We start from the raw sequence: 18821 nt of genomic DNA, 5'->3' as shown, positions 1-18821 counted from the left end.
CAGTGGGTTGAGTGACAGGGGAACATTTGGCTCCTTCTACATAGTGTAATCTGCAGCTAAAAACATCCAGTTAGTAGGTGTGCTTCAATTTCGTTTTATTTTGAAGAGAAATAGAAAAATGTTCTAGAAAAATGAATATTTCTACAGTAGTGTGGAAACCTCTTACAAATTCATCGCTTCATCCTTTTACTGGAGTCAGGGCAGAAATCCTTTAGCACAATGTGAAGGTAGATGGACCTTCAGGTTGTTTTGCCTGTAGGTCTATGTTAAGAGTTGCAATTGTGAAATGTGAGATATTATTTAAAAATGCATCTGTTAAATAGACTCCTGTGTGAGCACCAGTTTGATGTGAAGTTAAGCTAAATCAGTATCAAGCTCAACAAGCTTTAAATGAGACTAGGAGTGTCGAAAAGGTTTTGTATCCTTTTCACTTGAGTTGCTTCTAAAACTGATTTAAACTCAGACAACTGAATAAATCCCAGGACTAAGTTAGCAATATTTTAGTTGGCTTTCTGTGCAGGCAGCCTCTTCAAGCACTTCTTGCATCTAGCTAGAGTTAATATGTTCCAGAGTGATAGGTTAAAACGGTGCTACCCCCTTCCCTCCAACTTTTTAGGTGCTGACTGACATCCAAAATGATGTGACAGGTTTCCCTGACAGCGCACCTCATCTTTGGGGATGTGTAAGTCCCCGAGGACTGATGGAAATCCTGTGCTTTTATAGATGAGTCTTTTAATAGTGTTTGAGGAGGATTTTCTAGGCAGGTGTGTGCAGAGTCTCATGAGAAGCCTTTCTCATGGAAGCCACACCTCAGCTAGTTGTGAATTATTGCAGTGTTACTTTCATCAAGTATTAGCATCTGGATATGACTGTGCTCAACTAATTGTGTCTTGGATTAAAATGCCAGATGACAGCTGACACTATGCCATTCTTTCCCTAAGTAAACAGTACATTTTCAGCCCACTGTGGCAAAACTCCCATCGAGCTGTAAGAAAAGGGAGGAGATCATGCCTGCAGCTAAGTCTCCTGCAAAATGCAACCAGTGGAAATAAATGAGAAGTGAGGCTGGAGGAAGAGCGTTGATGCTGGACTATGACATAAGGGATGGCATCAATGTTTTCTTCTAAGCCTTGTAATTCCTGGCTGGAATTTAGGACTGAAACAGGGGCTGTAACTTTGTATCCCCTTGTACTATCCACACAGGTGGAAACAGTCGCTTTAACTGGTTTTGATCAAGTTCTTTCCCCAGTGTATTTCAGGGCAATCAAGATTGATCACTAGGTGTTAAACCTTCTTATTAATTGGGAATTGAACTCCAAAAACGATGCCATCAGTCTGATTCTTTCAGGTGAGTCTAGGTTACGCAATATAGCCAGCCTTTCAGTTCTTGGCAATCCTTGGAGTGTTTTGGATCTTGAGCCAAAATTCATACTTAAGATCTTAGTATACTTAAGATCTACACAGTGTACAAAGCCAGAAACCCAGATGCCAAGATTAGTATTTGAAAGAATTGAGCTTTTATCATCAGTGTAGCTTATCTGGTGTGATCTATTCACAAATAACAGACTATGTTAGACTGGACTAGATAGATGAAGATACCCCAAACAAAGGCATCACTTTTTAGAATATAAGAAAGGTCTTCGGTTCAGCAACAACCCCTCTTGCACGCAGAATGAATGCAGGTGTTCTTACTCTTTTTCAATATTTACAATTCCTCCTGTTGCAGCTGAGTCTCTGAAAATCCTTGGCATCTTCCTTGGCTGTACACCCACAGCTCTGTTTCACTTGATGGCTGCTGCACTTCTTCGAACGGACACAGAGGTCACTGTGCAGCCACAAACCCCTTTTATCTGTGACATGACATGCACCAGGTCAGCTCACCTAAACCCTGCCCTGGGGATGTGTGAGGATGTCAGCTGGCACTGCAACTACTGTATTTTTGGGAAAAGCAGAACTGCAATTGCCAAGATAAAACTTTGAAGCAAGCTGCTGCTCACCTACAATTTTAGACTTGGTAACCTTATAAACATCCCCGTGAGTCAAGAGCTGTGGAGAAAGGCCTGCACCTGCTCCTTGGGTCTGCTTACTGGTCAGCATCTCACTAATGTGCTGATTGATGGAATAGAGGGTGCATTCATTAAAGTTGCAGATAACATTAGGTTGGGAAGGACCCCAAGTGTATTGGAGATTAGAATTAAAATTGATCTTGACACGCTGGACAAAAGGCCTGAATTGTTAGAAGGTACTTGGACAAGGCCAATAGGACAATGAGCAGTCAAACAGATTTACTAAAGGAAAATCTATCAAAGCTTTTTAAATACATGGATGCAACACAACATTCAAGCAAGCTCTAAGCCATACACTATGAGGAACTGAGAGAGTGCATGGGCAAAGTGCTGCCTTGTCCTGGCCCTGGTCCTCTGCTCTGCTGTAGGCTTCTGCCACTGGCACGTGCCAGGGGATAATGAGATGATGATGTTCTCCATATGCATGCCCTGTGTTGTGCTCTGGTGTGCAGAGCATAAATGATCAGCTACAGACAGGACAGAGAATTGGGCAGCAGTTCTGGAGAAAAGATCTGGGATACTGGTGGGTCCAAAGCTGAACCAGAATCATAGAAGCATAGAAACATTTAATCTGAAAAAGGCTACTAAGATCATCGAGTCCAACTGTATACCCAGTACTGCCAAGTCCACCACTAAAGCATATCTCTGAATGCCATATATACATGTCTTTTAAATACTTCCAGGGATGGTGACTCAAACACTTCTCTGGGCAGCCTGTTCCAATGCTTGACTACCCTTTTGGTGAAAAAAAATTTCCTAATGTCCCTTTTACCTGTTTTGAGAAAAGCCCACACTATATTGGAGTAGATAAGTGATGATGTTATGTGTAAGAAACCTCTTCTGTTGTATGAGGTGAGAAGATGAGCTCTGTTTGGTGCTGCTAGTATCTCCTAGAGCACTGACTTAAACTTTAACAACACATTTTTAAAAAGGTATGGACTGATCAACAAGAGTTCAGAAGAGCAGAGGGAGTGAGTAGAAGAAATATGAATTAGGTTTTCTTGCTGTGAGGGAGTTTTAGATTAGGCATTGGAAATGCTTTCCAGTACAGCCAATAGAGAAGCAAGGAATAGCCTGTCTACCTACTTCTAGAGTTGGACTCGATGATCCTTGTGGGTCCCTTCCAACTCAGCATATTCTATGAGTCTCTATCCCTGCAGGTTTTTGACAATAGTCTAGAAACCTGCTCATGTGAGATCAGAAAACATGTTAAATCCATCATTAATGACAAAGATAACAGTTGATTCTGCCCCACAATAGAGGGACAGGCTGCCTCTAGTTCCTTTCTAGCTCTGTTCTTCACCCAGTGATTTTATAGGTGAACTATGTGCTGTCATTTACACCTGTTTAGACTGGTTACACAATTGGGATAAAAATAATATCCTCCTATCCCTATCCAGAATGAACAAGAGGGTTTGGAAAAGGGACGTTATGAGAGAGGAATGTGTTTGTTGTCCTGCATGGCAAGGTGGGTCTGCTTAGAAATCACATGTGCTCAAAGGGAGAAGCATTCAGGTTCTACAGTGCCGAGAGCTTTAATCCTAGTGAGTCCCTACTGTAGTCCTATTTAAATTCCATGTGGTACAGTCCTTTGACTCAGATTAGAGGTATGCTGCAGAAGGGGCTCCCTCCATGCCAAACCTAAGGGAAAGGTGAGCAGAGATTTAACTAGTTGTGCTTGGTGGGACTTTGCTTAATCTGCGAGCAGTAAGCCTGGCTCTCTCTCTGCAGAGAGATCTGCTCTTACACCATAGTGGAAAATTTCTAAATTCATCCACAGAAAAAAAAAATCAGTGCGCGCCTGCCCACTTCAATTGTTTTGCAAAGAATGGGAGTGGAATTTATCCTATTTAACCTCCACAGCAGAGATAGCTTACCACTAGATCCCTTTGTTAAGTGAGCGCAAGCTGACTATGGAGCAGCAGGGCCTGCTACATAGGGGAAGGGGAGCTGGGAGTGTGGGTGGTGGTGAGGCAGGCAGGGCAAGTGTCCTCCTCAACAAGGGCTCACCCCACGGTGCCCCAGCCAGGCCAGCAGTGTGAGACCAGGATCTGAAGTGAAGCCAGGGCTGGGATGAGCAAGGCACGGGGTCAGACACAGCCTGGCTGCAGCACAGCACAGGCAGGGAGTGAGGGACAGGCTGGGGCCCAAACACAGTGACTGAGCCGTGGGAGAAGAGGGTCCCAGTTAGGCAGCTCATGGCTCCATCCCACATCACAGCTGGTTTTACTGCAACATGAGCCAAGGTTACAACTTCTATCTGCAGGCACCGCTCCGAAGTTAACCATCTTTTTTTTTCTAAGGCCAATGCCTCTGCCTAGTTTTCCACCCTGAAGACGTTGAGCTGAACTGTATCCTCAGTTAACTTAGCAATCCCCATCGAGAAGACTCAAAGAAGACTTCCCGCTGCTAGGTCTCTGTGTTTTCACGCCGGATGTAGAACTGTTTGAGTGCCTGTGGTGTATGGAGACACCCCACTAGATGGCGGGACAGGAGCTGGTGGATGGCAAGCAGGGCTCTGCTCACCCTGGTAGGAGACCAGAGCTTTTTCCATGGGTGCCGTTCCCATGTCACCTGAAATGCCCCAGGACCAGCACAAGTAAAATTCAGTCTTGGGCCTGTAACTGATACAGTCCCTCTGGGCTCCTGGCCAGCTGGGTGCTGCACACAGATACTATTCTCTCCAGATAATTAGTGTCCACACGTGATGAGCTGGAGTCTCTTGAGTTTTTAACCATTAGAGGCACTAATCCTGCTGTGCTAAACTCAGTTGCCATTTTTCAAAATGTCATTTGCCTCAGAAATGTTTTAAAGCCTGAAATTGAGTTCTGCCATTTTGATCCATTGCTGTGTGCTCTTTAGGTCATTGTTATATGGCGTGAGCTCTCAGTCTTGTCAATAGAGAAATAATCATCAGAGCACACAGAATGTTAATGGTGTTATCCCTAAAATTCTGACACTACCAGCAGGTAATAAATAAGGAACAGAGTTACATTTAGAAAGCAAACTTTGCGGCAGATGCTCCAGCAGAATGGCGGGATTTGATACCCATTATAAAGAAATGAGTAGATGAACCTTTTGGTGTCTCAGTTGTGCAAAGCATCACTCAAAAATACTGTAGGGGAAAGCAGGCAACAGGACTAGAAGACTGCATTTTGGAAAACAGCTTCTTAAACAGAAATCCAGTAACTTGAGGTCATAACACTTGTCAGCTTCAAATACAGAACTGCTGTCATTTTCAAAGATCCCAAGACTGATTTGTTATTTATTATTTTCTGATAAGGATTTTGTGTCCACTATATTCCTCCCTTCTGTAAAAATCAAAAAGGGACCTGAGCAACAAAGGATATATTGGAGGATTAGGAGTTATCTCCCATTTTTCTGAGTGATTTTGAATTGCTCTGGTTTCTATTGTTTTAAGAAGGTAAGGCAGTACTGTAAGAGCCATTATGAAATGGGGAATTTTAATGGAAGGGTGGTAGAAGAAACTGTGTACAAATTGTCCCCACAAATGTGCTTTGAGGAAAGAGGGGCCAATCTGTTTATCTATCTGTGAGATGGCTGATAACCTGAAGCACTTCAAGGTAAGGGTAGGAAAGGACCTTTAGAGTTCAATAAGCCAGTCTTCTTTCATCAGAGGGTTAGTTAGACATGCATTTCTCTGGGGAGATGTTTGCCTACCTTGTTTTTCAGATTTCCTGATATTGGAGATTTCCATCCTCCTCTGCAGAACAAACATTTACTGAAAAGGGGCCTGGACCCTCCTGTTAGCTCAGCTGGTTAGAGCCTGGTGCTAATAACACCAAGGGCATGGGTTCGATCCCTGTATGGGCCATTTACTTAAGAGTTGGACTCAGTGATCCTTGTGGGTCTCTTCCAACTCAGAATATTCTGTGATTTTCTGCGATTCTCCTGTGAGAGTTGTAAATATAGAATGGATCATAACCTGCATTAATGTGGATTTAGAGGTCTGTTTGATGCTCAGATCCTTATGAAGCTCAATGTGCCTCATTCTACATGGACACTTGGCTACATGGTTTCCATATTTATTTAAAAACCCCCAACTGTATTATTTGTCACTACTTTCACACAGGATGAACCAGTGTTTTCCTCAGTGTTTAGTTCCTCCACTGGGCCAGTGGGAACATGGAAGTCTATCTGCATAGCTGTGATACTGTAGGGAGAGACGAAAAATGGAAGAGCGAACCCATCTCTTGTATTTCTAAAGGAACTTTACATATAAAAAGTCACTTAGCTAATGAATACAGTTCAGGGCAGAGTTGCCTGAAGTGATAATAGATACTTCTGTGAAAATATAAGAGCTGTTCTCAGTGCTGCTCAGAAGAACTCAGAAGAAGTGTTAATGAAATTTTAAGAAAGGAATAGAAAATAAAACCAAAAACATCCCTGCCATATCTATGTCTGTATACACACACACACACACACACTGAGTAAATATATATATATATATAAAATTTTTTTTTTGTATATAACTGCTGTATGCTCAAATGTCAAATGCCATGTGCAGCCTGGCCTCTCCGTGTCAAAAAGGTATGATAAAAGTAGAACCGGCACCAAGAAGAGAGGCAAGAAGCAAAATATTAATCCAGAATAGAACACATCAACTTTGAAAAAAGATATTTGGGGTGGTAGGTGTGATGGCAATCTTTGAAATTAAGAGCAGCACTGAGAAAGTTAAAAGAGGTCAATTATTCCCTGCCTCTCAGCATATGGGAACTATAGGAACATCAATAAAATGATGAGGTGACAGGTTCAGAAGACTTAAAAAAGGCTACTTTTAACACCCTATGTATAGTTATACTGTGGAGCTTACTGTTTGACGATGCTGTGGATGCCAAAAGTTTCAAATATCGCAAAAGCAATTAGGAAAAAATGCAGAAATGGATATCAAGTACTCCTGGCTCAGGAAGAAACCCTTCAGCTAAGGACTGTTGGAGGTCAGGAAATTTAGCACTGAGATGTTACCTTCCTCTGCATAGATTTGTAGGTTTTGCAGGGAGGGGTTTGGAAATGATCTCCTGTATCCTTGAATCCCCTTTATTAACTTGTCAATCATGTGCAGCCTTCAGGGAAGGACATTTCTAGAAAGGATGAGGGAGCAAGGAAATCATAAGGAGGCTAGGGAATCATCTCTGGCTGTTTCTCTGGCCTGAAATAACCTTTGGAGAACTGCGGGACCGTGCTGAGGTGAGTTAGGACCACTGCCCATTCTGCCTCATCAGTCCCCAGCTATGCCAAGTACATTAGCTGCTGCCCTGAGGATTTCTCCTGGTCTAATTTTGCTGTCTTATAGTTCTGACCTGGTTTTGGCATTTGAAAGAGCAAGTAAAACCCTTCTCACATGTGTCAGGTGCTTCAGCTGCCATCAGCTTCCTTAGTGTTTAATGACTGTCCTCAAATGCCCAGCCAAGGAGGTGTTGGATATCCCTGAGTAAGCAAAGGATTTCAGAGGTGCTGTGAGGACAGGCTGCCTCATTTCAGCTGTGCCAAGAAATCGCGTCCATGCTCCGCAGTCTTTTGGGCAGCCACAGGCCCCCTCCTCGTGTCTTATTTTTGAGTCGTTCTGCAATATGGTCTAGTCCTGTGTTCCTTCAGCTGTGGCTCTATGGGCATTAAATCCCAGCAAATTTTCCATCTGGGACATCCTGCCATATGTGGACACCTCAACCCACAAACAATTACATGTGTACAAGCACACAAAGTGCATCAGGAGGTAGAAAAGACATATGTGCACATCCAAAGTTGAGCATACATATTTTTCTTTTGAAAATGAAAACCTCTGTGGCCATGATGCACACAGTGCCTGTTAGGTTTGGTTTTGTTGTTACTCCTAAAAGGTCATGCTGTCCTTCAATTTTGAGAAGCTCAACAGTGTGGGTGGAAGCACAGAACGCATCTGGGAGGCAAGAGAGAAATTCTGTGCATCAAAACTGGTGTTTACAGCCACTCTTCTCTGTGATGGCAGTCCGTACATAACCCTCCAGTCTCATATTCTCCATGCATGAGGCTAGTAATGAGGCTAGTAATGTTTATCCACCCACTGAGAGGCTTGATAGAACAAATCATTACTACTCTATGGGGATATGGAACCAGGAAGAAATCTCAGTGAAATAATTAATACATACAGGAGCAAGTGAACACAGGGAAAAGAGGGAGGTCTGGGGGTGTATGCTCTTATAGCACAAAGCAAATGATTCCCCACTGAGAACGGCATGAATATGGAAACCATGCAACAGATGCACTATGCTGAACAGCAAATATATGTAAATTATTCTGCTTGTCTTTTTGGTGCATTTCCTCACTATTCACGAATGGGTTTGTGCTGACCATCCAAGAGAGAAGCTGAGAAGCTGCTTTTGGGTACAGTGGGTGTTACAGACACACAGTGAGAGCATGCGGGGTATGGTGTGCTGGTGCTGCCCAGAGCTGTGGTTGGCCCCTAAATAGCAGGATAGAAATTGGCTTGTGCTTTCAAACTCCTCTGAGGCAAGGCAAAGGACTGAGCTCCAGCCAGGCACTTAAGAGCAATGACATGGAAGTGGGGACAACTTTTCTTTCTTTCCATTAATCTAAGTTTATTATCTGCTCTGGATTTCTCCTGCTCTCCAGTGCTATTTAAAGACTTGGCTTTTATCCAAGGCCTGCACTCACGTGCTTCATATGAGAAACACAGACAGAAAAATAGCAATTTCTCCATTAGTTCATTGAACAGTTCTGCTGCTGCTGAACACAAAAGGCACCATTTCAGTTTATGCATGCAATCCCAACTTACAAGCAAGCTGCTTCCCTGAGGGTCAGCTTTGCCAGAGGAACAACCTGACCACTTGTATGTCTCTACTACCTGCAGTTTGACCTAGGCAGACAGAGGGTCAGGGCAGTGATTTTTACTTATAATTCTTCTTTTTTTTTTTTTAAAGGATTTCACATAAAGGATTGCAAACACAAAGGCTGGGTCTTCTGATTGTTGAAGTTTAATTAAGGGCAAGGAAAATTCTTTTTCAGAATATCCTCGATTTCTGATTATATTCTCCATTCCCAAAAACAACCATGACGATTGGAAGATACATTGACCAAATATGTTTGTTCATTCATAGCTTCTCTTCTGATGTAATGCAGTTTCAGAATCACAGAATCACAGAATCACAGAATATTCCCACAAGGATTCTGACAAATTATTATGTTATTCACATAGGTAGGGAAACAAAACTATGGAGATCATGGATATTCAAGATGGATAGTGAGAACCTGAGATCTTGCCATGATAATAGTATTTCAGTGATGCTGATGCAGCGGTTTGGTCTTTGAAGAGCTAAAAGATTTGTTTTCACAGTGTGGCATTTGGCCTAAGTTACAAAATGTTAACTTTGACAGAGAAGCATGAAAAAGGGCTGGGTTTTGGACTGACAGTTGGGAGGTCCCATGTCCCAGCCCTGCTGGAGCCACACTGCTTTCTAGGGTGTTCAGGGCTAAACCTGCACATCTGTATTTAGGAATCAAAGTAATTTTCTGATTCTCAGCAGAAGTAGAAGCTTCCTGTGATGCTTAGGTCTTGCTCTTGGCATTCAATTGAGGTTTCCATCTTTTGGTTTTAGTCCCTTTATTCATGACATGTACCTGTGTGCAGTAACAGACCACACAGAAATATCCTGAAGAGTCATTGCCGACAGCTCAGAAGTGCAGTCTATGGGATGAGATCCTTTTAAAGCCTCGAGGAAGAAGGCTATTACAAAGCATTGCACCCTGCTGCTCAAGCCCAGCTGCAGAGATGTGAACAGCAGCAGGCACTGTTACATCCTTTTTTCACTATCAGTGCAATTTCAGTTGTATTCAGAATTTTGAAGTACTTTATTTGCCCTTTTATATCATAAATATGAAAGACTTACTAGCTTAAAAACTGTAACTAGAAATAGCTGCGAATTTACTGGAAGGCACAAAGAGGAGAAAGACAGACTTTTGTTATCCCCACAGTATTTCAACAATATGTAATCATTCTTATCTCTATCTCCAAGAATAAAAATTATATAAATATTCATACAATGTTAGCTACTGTTAGCTAATATAATAAGTAATTTTTATATGAAAAATATGAAAGCTACAGACTGTGTATACTGCACACCTGGACTTGCATATTTAAGTCATGGAGAAAGCACTTTAGCCTTTTAATGCAAAGGTCCAGTAGACATCTGAGAGCTAAAGACTGTTGAATACATGTGTTTAGGTTTTGTCTGGTGTGTGATACAGGAGTAATATTAAGATGACTGTAGTTGTTATTTTTTTAATCACATAGTTTGCAAGACAAGAGCTGTGATTTCAACTCAATGTTTTATTTTTCATGCTCTGGCAAGTGACTCCATGACTTTATTTTTACTTAGTTCAAACACAAATTCTTGTCTTTGTCTTACTATACATTATGTTAATACTGTATAGTAAGAGGAGATGAAACCAAACAATGAAGATTTGCAAAACTTTAGGAAAATTCTTTTATGATTTTCAGTTTATTTTTCAGTGCTTGTTCTGCAAAGAAGTGCATTTGAGCATTTTTAAACTAAGAAAAAGAACAGTCTGTGTATGAACAGAGTTGGCATAATATTTTAGTTGATGCATCATCATTATTACCACTGTTGTTATTAATTAACATGTTGAATGTCTTGAATGTATTAAGGCATGTAATTTTGTATTCTGTAAGTTTGTATTCTGTAGACAAGATTTATGTTAACAAATGTTTGTGATTAATTTACAGTAGATATAAAATACAGTACTATATTACTGAAAGTGATGAGAAATTTGCTACAGGACCTTATGCATTCTGTACAAATACATAAACAGCTTTAGTTTGCAGTACTTTTCCTAGTATTCTTGTGATCACACATTTATTTTACAAGCGCTGTATTTTTTCTCTTCATATTGCTTGCAGGAACTTAGACATGAATCCATTAATGCAATTACAGAAGCACATGGCAGAAAGCAAAAGACTTTTTTTTTAATATGTGGGTGCAGACTCATCCCACAGTAAGGTCACACTGCCTACACTGGTTCTTGTCTATGGTCAGGAGAAGTCTCTTGGAGCTGGTTTTGGAACCTGGCACAAACTTGCTCTATGCCACTTGGGGAAAAGTTCAGACATTCAAATCTGGGCTCAAAATAGAGGCATCAAGAATTAAGATGCAATTGTGACAGAGGAGATTTATTGCAATTTTTTACCTGTCCCACAGAGCTCCTGAGTGCCCTTTTGGCTGCACTTTTTAAAGTTCATGTTTACAAGTGGGGTGGAGAGTATCTATATCTGTGTATGTGGCTTTCCATGATGGAAAACATTTCAGTCTACACTTCAGAAGATTTTAAAATTGACACATACTGGAGCCAAGGTGGACCCGTGCATTAGTACAAATAAAACCAGCCAATCTGAGTCATCAAAAATTCAGAGTGACTGCTATTGTGCCTTGCCACCACTGACTCCTCATTGCAACAGCCACAGTCAACTAGAATCAGCAGAGCAAAGCCTCTATGAGCTCAGAGCAATGTTGGAACACACACCTCTGTATTTACAGTGCAATACCTAATGTCAGTGTCATGGCATGTCTTTAGGTGTACCCTAAAAAGGTCATGTACTTTATACATTCAGCTGCACCTTTTGCAGCAGCACCTTAAGTGCTAGTGCACATTACCGTGTCTAACCTAATGTTTGAAGGCCAGACCCTTGGTTTAGTCATGAGCAGTCACTGGTCTCCCGGAAAGAATATTTTGCTCTTGATTTCATTCAAGACTTTTTTCTCTGTTTTGCTACCAAAAGTTATGGCCTGAGAACATTACAAAATAATAATCAGCCTCCCACCACCACTCTCTAGAATCAAACTTCTGGCTTTCCAAGAATTTTCATAGTACATTGCTCACAAGGCTAAAAGCGATCAGCTAAAACTTGGAGGCAAACCTAGGTCCATTTAATGAGCCTGTAATTCATTAACATTTACATGGCCAGTTCTTTCAGTGCATTTGAAGTAAACAAAACAGGGAAAATGAAGGAGAAAGAACTGAATGTCAGTGAAAAGCTCTAGGGCCTGATGCCATTACCACTTGTCAGCAGATGGCAAATATCTCCAAACCTGGCAAATGCACTCTAGGGTTGCTGAAATTGTTGAGAGAGACCACTGTTCGGGAGGAAAACTGTTGTGACCTGTCCAAACAATTGTTTTTCAGAGAACTGATGTATTTTGCGGTGGATTTAGAAGAATTAATAAGTCAAAAATAAAAAGCTGAGCTTTCCGGGTAAACCGATTTTGACCAAGAATGCCATTTATGAAAATGCAAAAATGTTGCTCATTGTTTCTAATGCAAAACAAAAAAATCTGTGGCACAGTCAGAACAGCTTTCATCATTGTAAGAATCCTGATTCTGATCTGCTATAAGAAGTGCTGCACTTGTGACAGCATGCCAAGTATTCCATTCTTAATGCTGTCCCCCTGCAACATGTAAAGGAAGTTTTGAAGGTGTCAGTGCTTCTGCAGCTCTGTCTCCTATCACAGTTGGTAGGGGATCACAGCACAGTGTAGAGCTCAAGTAAATTCTTAGAACCATTTCTGGGCGGGTATCCAGGAGCCAGTGTCTGGCGAAGTTTAGAGGGCTTTTCAGCCCTCTAATGTGATACTTGAAACCCTTGAAGTTAGGTGTGTTAACATTTAGATTGAAAAGACTGACATATTCCGATGTGCTAACATGGTCGGATGAGCTCGGTTTGGGAGCTAATTCCTTCTGCAGTGGTGACGCAGGTAGTGGTTAAACTAAGATCTTTTTTGCTGATTAGAGACTTGCTGAGCTAATTGAATGAGCTCTGGTCAGATAAACCAGGTGGAGCTGCAGGAGTCTGCAACCACTGTGATTTTTCCCACCTAGTCTTTAACCACACCATTAAAATGACTCTATGATGTCCTGGATAGTATGGAGTGAGTAAGATCATCTATATTGCACACTTCATTGCTCACTCTTTCACCTCTTCCATTCCTTTCAGATGCTGTACACTTACTGATCAAAAGCCATCTTCCAGGGTTCCCCTACTTCTGGAACTGCTTCTGTACTCCAAGGTTTTAGAAGTACAGAGCACCCTGCTTGTAATCTCCAAAATTCAATGTTACAATGGAGTCTGCAGTGACAATCAACATCAGAAAGAAGTGCTGTCATTTGCATATTACTGAGATACATTTAGAAAAAAGTTGTGGAGCTTCTGTAGTTATCTCAGTTTCATACACATACAATTACCTCCATTATAGAAGCCTTTCAGGTAGGGACCGTATAAAAATATAAAAGATATAAAAATAATAAAAACAATCGATGTATGTCTTTTGGAATCACATAAAATCCAGGATGTCTCAGAACTACAAAAGCTGGCCTAGTTTCCTATAAAATTTACAGATATTACAAACGCGCAAAGTTTAATTCCATCCGGGGGAAGTATATAATCTACTCCTAAGTCCTGCTTTCTAAGCAGCCTGGAAGGATGGCCATGCTGCGTCTCCTGGGATGTGACTGCACAGTGCTGTGACCGTCCAAGATCCCTCAAGACCTCTTCCAGGAAATTCAACTCAGTCTCCAGTCACTTTCCTTGGAACATTTAGGCTCTCAGACTGCCAAAAGTGTCAGAAGTAGCTTTTACCAGTAGTGCTTTCCTTTGGAACAAGCTACCTAAATGTCTTAATCCTCACGGCAACTATTACAGAACTGGCAGACCATCTGTTTTCAAAAGATCATTTATTCTTTTCACTTACAAAAAAACCTCTCATCATTTCAGACAGTCTAGCACCAGTAAAAGCTTCTGCACAATTTATATATGCCTGTTCTCCTCATGTCTCTTGTCTCAGTCTTCATTTCCACTATCTCCTCTTGTTCATCTCTGTTACTCTTAAGTACTTTTTTGTCTCTCTTCTCCCTGTCTTCTTCCTGCCTTTGCATTTGAAATGAAAAGCAAGGAAAGTTGTAGGCTGGTTCTTTGATTCAACAGGACTGGATTCCCCATGGCCTTAGATCTGAAACAAGGCCAACCCACCTCTGGCATGAATTAGACTCTGCATTTTTAGCTGTACTGTAGGAGTCCATCCAAAGTCCTTGGATGAGGTTTTACACATGGTCCAGCTGGCAGCCCAGCCCTTGTCTTGGTTCTCTTACCTTGAAGAAGGTTAGAAAAACTTGTTAGCGAAGTCCGGGGATTAATGCCACCTCTTGCTCTCACTGCAAACCACAGAGGAGGCTAGCGGTATTAGGATGGGGTGTTAAAGGCAGGACGAATATTGCAACCTCTCAAACATTTTTGCTGCGCCTGGTACTTGTGGCTAAGTCCTCTGAGATGCTGACACATCCTAATATTTTGATGCTTCCAAACAGGCTGAACGCACTGCAAGTCATGCACTCCTGCTGCTTCTGTTACATTGGTGCTGGGGTCAGTGTGAGGCCAATTCAGCTCCACGAGCTGGCAGAAGCTTGTGTTTTGATGAGTGCATTCAGTGTACTCAGTGATTTCATGATTCAGATAAGAGTCATCACAGGCCTGAGCAAAGAGCCAGAACTGTGTCTGGGAATGAGAGGGAAACGTGGATAGGGGAGGGAGCAGCCTAGGAAGCTGCTACATCAGTGCTACCATTTTGCAGAATTCCCTTGTTACTGCTATGAGGCCACATTGCTGTGCTTGCTGGTGCTGCCACCCAAGGCATGAGTGACTCCAGAAGCTGGCATCCACTGAATCCTCTGTAGGGAAGGATGACTGTAAAATGGAGGGAGGTGTTTGAACATGTCAGCTGCCATGTTTCCCAGAAGGCCAGGGTCTCTATCACTGCAGTCTACACCTCTTCAGCCCCTGAAAAACAATAGTTAGAATCATAGAATCATCAGTAAAGATATTAAACAGAACTGGGCCCAACACCGATCCCTGTGGGACACCACCAGTGACCGGCCGCCAACTGGATGCAGCACCGTTCACCACCACTCTCTGGGCCCGGCCCTCCAGCCAGTTCCTAACCCAGCACAGAGTGCCCCTGTCCAAGCCGTGGCCTGCCAGCTTTTTCAGAAGTGTGCTGTGGGAGACAGTGTCAAAGGCAGAGTTTCCCACTCTGCCAGGCTTTGTTACTAGGAGTCAGTGGAGATATGAGTTCCTACCTGTGACTGCTGCTTTGCAGCATCAGCAAGGAATCCCACTGCAAACTAAAGATCCTGAGTGACTTGTTCGAGATGCATTTTTCATGACAGATGACCTTAAGGACAAAATCCTACAGCTGTTTTCCCCTGCTGTGCAGAATAACCCCTGTTGCTCAAGGTTAACGGCAATCATCTTGGCCAAACACAGTGTCAGTTCTGGTGTTGTCATGCTTTGGATTAGCAGGCCTGCAAAGCAAGAAAGTACTTCTTCAGAAAGCATCCTGCATTTTCAGAACTTTTAATTTCAAAAAAATTGTGATGCTGCTTAAATGTATCATTTAACAAAAATGTGTAAACTACATTTTTAAATTTAAAAAGAAGGAAATGGTATTCAAATTCTGATAGCAAAAGCTGTGTTACCCAAAGCCAGACTGTGGTAAACAGAAGAAAAGCTGGATTATTTGGGTAATGATTTAATGCAAAGTATTCTGCAGATGCTATGGGAAAATTATCAAAACTTGGGAATCAGGAAAGAGAATAGTGAGGCTCCTTTAAAAAGTAACAGCACTACAAGTTTGAAATTTTCCTACATAGGCAGTTATGGGTTCTGACCAACCGAAATCCTGCACTGTGAAGGACATGTCTTGGGGTCACCTGCCACCACATTTCATTGTCCATTGTATTGTATAAGTCACATTTCTGTTACTGTAGAACTACTTCAGTTGCAACTCCTCTTCCACAGGATAGTTAAGTGCAAATATATATTTCCCCCAGCAGATTCTTCGACAAATACGTGTTTCCCCAGCAGATGCTTCCTACTACCCCTGGATATTGAGTACGGCCAAGTAAGGTATGTACCTAAAGTGGCAGAAAACGCACCATACGTAAAATGTTATTTGGTGTCACATCAACCCCTCTGTCCTTCATTCAACATTGAATCATCTCCCTCATGGAAAAGGTTAGGCTGTATCTCACACCATGTTCTGCCTGGTTTTTAGTAGGACATAGAAAAATGTTTGCTTTTCTTTGTGTGGCATCCACCAGCATTCAAATTGGCATTGTTTCTTCTAGTTATTACTTGTTTAGCTGCAGTGCCACGTTGGACAAAAACCTCTGTGAAGCAACTGTGACTGATCTTTATTTAGCAAGGATCCAGAGGACAACAGATGACCTGTTAAGGTTGGAAAGTATTTTATAGTAGTGAAAAGCCTTCTATAGTGCCTTTCTATCTGAGAAACTTTAACAGCTTTTCATTTGCCTCATTCAAATAACATCAAATCTAACACTGTGACATACACAGAAATTATTGTATCTGTAGGGAGTCTCAGAAAACAGGAGAAATCAATGTCCCAGGACCTACTGAAAGATTGCAACACTTTCAGAAAATTTTGTATGGTTTGCAGATTCACATTTACTAGAATTGCCTTATGCTCTTGTCCACCTAAAGCCCAGAACTATCCTCAGTTTCTTTACCCTCAAAGGCTGGAACTGCCCTCTGCTCCTTTACCCTTTACCCATTAAAAACAAATAACATGATATATCCACAAAACAACGATACCATAAAGACCTTTGGCTCTTGCTAATGGCAGAGCCCAAATCAGATTATTAAAAAAAAAGAAAAAAAATTTTTAAAAGGCTACAAAATAACATTTACCACTACTCCTGCTTTCACTTTCCTTTCTCCTTGAATTCTGCACAGCAGAGTTGAAGTTAGAAACTTAAGTTCTGTTGTCATCATATGCCTATATGACATATGTTAGTAGCAGGAGGAGGAAATGTCATTGAATAATTACAGAAAAATGGCCTGGAAAGATCCTTGGGAGTCCATCCCAATGCTTGGATTGCATCACCCAGACTGAAACTACATCTGAAAAACAGCTGCTTAACAATTTTTAAAAGCCTGTGATTATGAAGGCACTGCAAGCTCCACAGGCAGTCTCATCTAGCACTGTCCATACCACTAGAAAGTCTGTTCTAATGTCTAATATAAGTGGAGAACAGATAATTAATTTCCTCTTTATGGATAACTTTCAGTCTTGAAGTTTATGTTATCCTTTTTTTTGTTTTTAATAAATAAGTCTATTTCTTTCAATCTTTCCTTGCAGATTGTGTTTTGTATCCCTACCCTTATCCTCCTCTTTACAGCCCTCCTGAAATGCACCACACAGCTGGATGTGGTACTCCAGCTGAGGCTTTGCCCCCGACAAACACAATGGAAGGACTATTTAACATCTTTTATTTTTACACATGCCAATAGCACATTGAGTGTTTATTTTTCCAGCAAAGTCATCTGCTGTATGACTGAGAGTATGATGAACTCTTTCTCAGATAGAAAGTGCAAACACTGAAGATGAAAAGGCTGTGCCAGGGCAAAGAGCTGTTGATTCCCATATCCTAGACTTGCTTTCGACACACAGCCAGTGGGACACAAAAAAGCAAGTGGATTATGTAACTAATAACTGTGAAAGTTTCCAAGAGACAAAGGAAGCTCTCCAGTGGTTACAACTAGTGACAAAATGACAAGGCAGTTTGAACAATGCCCATAACCTTCTGCCACTTCACTAACCAGTAGGACACCAGGCAAAACTGTCTTCATCACTGCAGAGACCAGAAGAGAAATGATTTTCAATTGTAAGTAGCAATGTAAACAGTGAAACAGGAATCAGCGCACAAAAAGCAGAACTCTCTGGTAGAATTGTTTGAGGGTGGCCCTCTTTTGCTTAAAAAAGAAACATAAAAAATGTGTAAGGAAATTCAGGAGCAGTAAGGTTAGGGGTCTGGGAATTATTTAATTAAATCCTAGCTCTACACAGCCCATTGGGAAAGAACTGGCTTTTGGACAAAACTGTTGTAAGAGTATGTAATCAGTAGCACATGGATTGTTCAGAGATACGTGAAAAGATGCTGAGCACCAAAGTCAACTACTGATATGACGCAGGTATCAGGCTTAGGGCAGCTTGCCAAAAAATAGTCTACTGGCTGTTGATAAAAGCATTACGTATCTCTTAGTATGAACTGGGTTGAGAATACAAGAAAAGACGTTACTCAGAGGACTCACGCAAAAGTCAGTAGCAGTAACAAAAGTTAAACTGAATTTCTCTTTATTCAGAAGTACACTGTTGAGAACTAGCAGGTACTTAGGAAATGTGATAGGGTGCAAGCTGTAATGTGTGAGCAGGAACTGGTTTGCATCGGAAATAATAAAACCCAGCCACCTGTGGAAGGAGATGGCCAAACTCCAGGAACAATTTAAGGTCAAACTGGAATTAAAGCCTTTCTTAAAAGGAGACAGAAATTGGAGAAGTCAGAAAACTGAAATGACTGCACAAAACCACAAAATCACTCAGTGTTAGAATCGGTCCAAATGATGTGCAAAAAGAAAGAAAGGAGCCGTTTAAAGTTTACCTCAAGTAAGATCCTACCTGCTGTACATATAAAACCTGGAAAGTACTTGATAGTTACTAGGAGTTTCGGAAGGGGGTCTGAACGGGGATACCAGTTCTGAGGTGAGAACCTTGTAGCTACTTTCTGAGGCCTATCTTTTGCAACACTGTGATTGGAACATGAGCTCTGTGGGCTGCCTTAACAACTGAAATGTAAAATTTTTGGGAGGTCTGT

The 18821-nt window shown here is 41.6% G+C and overlaps 1 protein-coding gene across 2 annotated transcripts in view; it reads left to right on the top strand.

Annotated features, from left to right (window-relative positions):
- The window catches only part of SLC25A30 (solute carrier family 25 member 30), a 34339-nt gene that overhangs the window by 2895 nt on the left and 12623 nt on the right, over positions 1 to 18821 (top strand). The window contains exon 2 of one of the 2 annotated variants that reach the window (XM_039382928.1): positions 15981 to 16053. The gene's annotated coding sequence lies outside the window, so the exon portion shown is untranslated. Of the gene's footprint in view, positions 1 to 15977; positions 16054 to 18821 lie in introns of both variants that reach the window. The other variant, XM_039382929.1, reaches the window with a different exon arrangement.

The sequence above is a fragment of the Pipra filicauda genome, unplaced genomic scaffold, assembly GCF_003945595.2.
Source record: "Pipra filicauda isolate LSUMZ 115617 unplaced genomic scaffold, ASM394559v2 scaffold28_size6257848_pilon, whole genome shotgun sequence".
Lineage (NCBI taxonomy): Eukaryota > Metazoa > Chordata > Aves > Passeriformes > Pipridae > Pipra > Pipra filicauda.
Note: the sequence above shows the minus strand (reverse complement) of the source record. Positions and strands in the feature narration are given on the sequence as shown.